General features: G+C 40.1%; 1 pseudogene; it reads left to right on the forward strand.

The window, feature by feature from the left end:
- The first annotated feature begins 3,563 nt into the window (after window positions 1–3,563).
- On the forward strand, window positions 3,564–3,681 carry LOC124561656 (annotated as a pseudogene).
- The last annotated feature ends 238 nt before the right edge of the window (window positions 3,682–3,919 follow it).

Raw genomic sequence — 3,919 nt, forward strand, 5'->3', positions numbered from 1 at the left:
GTCTTTCTTCATTAGCTCAGTCGGTAAAGTACTTGTCCGCGAAAGGCAGAGGTACGAGGTTCGAGTTCCCGCCCGCCACACAGCTTTAATCTGCCAGGAAGTTTCATGTTCATACATGGTACAAAATAACTGTAAGTAGGCTGTTTAGGTTTTTATGTTGGTAACGCCACGTAGCGCTCTGTATGAAAATCACTGACTGTGCTGTGTGCAGTCTGTGACTAGTTCGCATTGTTAGAATTTTTGCTGTTGTAGAGTTAGGCAGTTGGATGTGAACAGAGCGTAGCGTTGCGCAGTTGGAGGTGAGCCGCCAGCCGTGGTGGATGTGGGGAGAGAGATGGCAGAATTTTGAGAGCGGACGATCCGCACGTCTGTCAACCAGAAACAGAAAGAGTAAATTTGTAATACTGTGTATCATGAACTGATATATATATATATATATATATATATATATATATATATATATATATATGCCTATCATTAGTTAGTGCCTTCAGTAGTTTTTTATTTAGCTGGCAGTATTGGCGCTCGCTGTATTGCAGTAGTTCGAGTAACGAAGATTTTTGTGAGGTAAATTATTCGTGAATGGTATTCTTTTGTAGGAATTATTGAAAGTCAGATTGCATTGCGCTAAAAATATTGTGTGTCAGTTTAGTATTGATCAGAATAAGTAGAGAGAGAAATGAAAGATTTTGATAGAGAACAAACAATGTATTTACCTTAATAATATTCAAAAGCCATCACATATATATGAGTTCATGCTATGCAGTATTACAAATTTACTGTTTCTGATGGACACACGTCCAGATCGTCCGCTCTCAAAACTCCGCCATCTCGCTCTCCACATTCACCACTGCTGGCGGCTCACCTCCAACTCCGCAACGCTACCCTCTTTTCACATCCAACTGCCCAATACTACAATAGCAAAAATTTCAACAATGCAAACCAGCCACAGACTGCACACAGCACAGTCAGTGATTTTCATACAGAGCGCTACGTGGTGTTACCTACATAAAAAAGCTAAACAGCCTACTTACATAACTATCGACACAAGTACAACCACAATAGAAAGTTCATACAATTAAAATCCCTGATCATATTTGTATTAATTTACAAATCGGTTTCAGAATGTATCATTTTACAGCAAGAAGCGGTTTTTGAACGCTGATTCATTGGCATTGTTACCTGGAACATCATAGCTGCGTGAAAACGTGACGTCAACTCAATCATGGACTATGATTATGTGCTGTCATGCACCTTCTCTGGTTTCCACAGAAAGAAATCCGCACGATTGAAATAAGGACCTCTCAATGGCTACGGAACGGAACCATCATACATTATCCACCGATCTTACCACTCATTCTTTTAAATAACGTCACACAGTAAGCCTATGTTGCACACCGTCTATTAGTTTGATCCATGACAATGATGGTATGTCATATGAATGAGTTACTTTGAAAAATCAGACTAAGATTTTCTGTATAAAGTCTTCCATGTGCAAGGCTCGAGAATGCACAGTGCTGCCAAATCACTTACTATTCCTGAGGTTCTCCGACAAAGCGTGGATCAAACAGTATCTTGTCAAATAGTTATTGTTTTAAAACTGAAAGTCGGCTCACGTAGCGCAAAGCTTGGATGTCTTGCACAAAACTCTGGGTTTTACAGTTCGAAGTGTCTTGATCGAATGATAACTGTCAGCAAGAATTATTGTATGCAGGCATTACTGCATATGTGTGTGTGTGTGTGTGTGTGTGTGTGTGTGTGTGTGTGCGTGTGTGCGTGTGTGCGTGTGTGTGTGTGTGTGTGTGTGTGTGTGTGCGCGCGTGTGCGTGTTTCTGTAACGGAGGGATCTTAACGGAAAGTGCGTATAAAACATTGCAAATAGCTCTCTCTTCCTTGTTGAGAATATTGATTATATTCCGATCAGTACATGTAAATGACGTTTTAAAGTAAAAAAAAAAAATGCAGGAGAGAAATAGTATCGAAAAATTATCCATTTTAATCGCTTTTGACTGAGAGCAATAAGCTGACCAGAAATAAATAAAATAAATGAACCATGACGATCTGATACAAAATATAATTGCATTTTTTTTGTGTTTTGCGATTTAAAATCACTTGACCTGAATAATGATGGCCAACAGCAATTTAGAGTCAAAGCTAATATTTTATGTTTTTTCAATTTTTTTTTATTTTTAACAGATTGGAAACTAAGCATTATTTCGTGGTACAAAAAATATTTCTACTTATTATATGTTTTGCTTGACAACTGATTTCGCAACTAATTTTATTTCTGACACAAGTTGTAACTAATGCATAGCATCATCCCATTGTCTTCAGAGATTCTAAAGCATTCTGTTATCTCCATAATGGCAATGTCTATAAAGTTTCTTGATAAAGGTCTTTGATACGGTAATTATGGAATTTATTCGTGTAATTGATGTAACTGTTTTCAGCTATGTCTATTGCAGAAACGTTGCGGTACAAATCTGACATTCATTAATTTTCTTATTTCCATTTCGTAACGCCTTCCTGATAACGGCGAGGTCATACGCAACAGTTTAACGTTGATTCCGTTGCCCCAAACAGATACTTCTACGAGGCTGTATTGATAAATTTAATGACAATAACACACTTTTACTGAACGATTTTTCTACATACATTCCATTAGAATCTGTTCATTTGTTCCCAAAATTTCCATTATTTCCTTTCAAAATGGGAATTTGTTCCGTATTCCGCACAGTACTTGTTACCCATTTATGAATAAACAAGTATCTCGCTCCAAGCAGTGTTTTCAAGTTAGGAAATAGGACGAAGTATCATTAGACGGGGATTGGACTGCGTGAAATATTATTTTGAACTCAGATAGTGCACTTTTGAAATAGACCTGTGCGAGCACGTGTATTCTGTTGCTGGAATGATACTTTTTTCCACGATTTAATATAGCACTGTTCTTCCTCGCATCCCAGCTTCCACTCTTCCGCCCGCAAATTCCTCTCTCACATAGCTCTTCTGACTCTCTATCCCCTGAGGTTTTCGGGGATTCGTCTCTTCTGCTATTGATTGACATCCATTTCATCATCTTCTTAGGCTATCTGTCCTCACCCGAACGGCATAAAAGCCCGTACCGTAGTCGTCGTTCTGCTTCCGTTGTGTCCACTACAGTGGTGTCCAGATTCATTCTCTTACAAATGTTTTCATTTTTAGTTTTATCCTGTAAAAGACTGTAGGAATATTGGGTTTAACGTCCCGTCGACATCGAGGTCATTAGAGACGGAGTACGAGCTCGGATTGTGTAAAGGATGGGGAAGGAAATCGGCTGTGCCATTTCATAGAAACCACCCCAGAATTTGCAGTTTTATCCTGTAGCGTCAACCTTCAGCAGCCCCTCCAAAATCCTATCTCCACTGACAATTACTTCCTCTTAATTCTTTCATTTCACACGTTTCTGCTCCACAAGTTGCTATACTTTCTACAATACTTATAAATAATCTAAACATCGTTTGTGATCTAATATTTGTGTTTCACGAAACTCCATATAATTGTTTGATTACTTATCTGTCTTGGCAGGCAACGGCCTTGCCGCAGTGGATACACCGGTTCCCGTGAGATCACGGCAGTTAAGCGCTGTCGGGCGTGGTCAGCACTTGGATGGGTGACCATCCAGGCCGCCATGCGCTGTTGCCATTTTTCGGGGTGCACTCAGCCTCGTGATGCCAATTGAGGAGCTACTCGTCCGAACAGTAGCGGCTTCGGTCAAGAATACCATCATAACGACTGGGAAAGCAGTGTGCTGACCCCTTGCCCCTCCTATCCGCATCCTTCTCGGAGGATGACATGGCGGTCGGATGGTACCGATGGGCCACTTGTTCTCGCTTGTCTGCATTGTCAGCACTATATAGATTGCTATGACCGTCCAGTCGTT

This window comes from Schistocerca americana, chromosome 1 (genome assembly GCF_021461395.2).
Source record: "Schistocerca americana isolate TAMUIC-IGC-003095 chromosome 1, iqSchAmer2.1, whole genome shotgun sequence".
Taxonomy (NCBI): domain Eukaryota; kingdom Metazoa; phylum Arthropoda; class Insecta; order Orthoptera; family Acrididae; genus Schistocerca; species Schistocerca americana.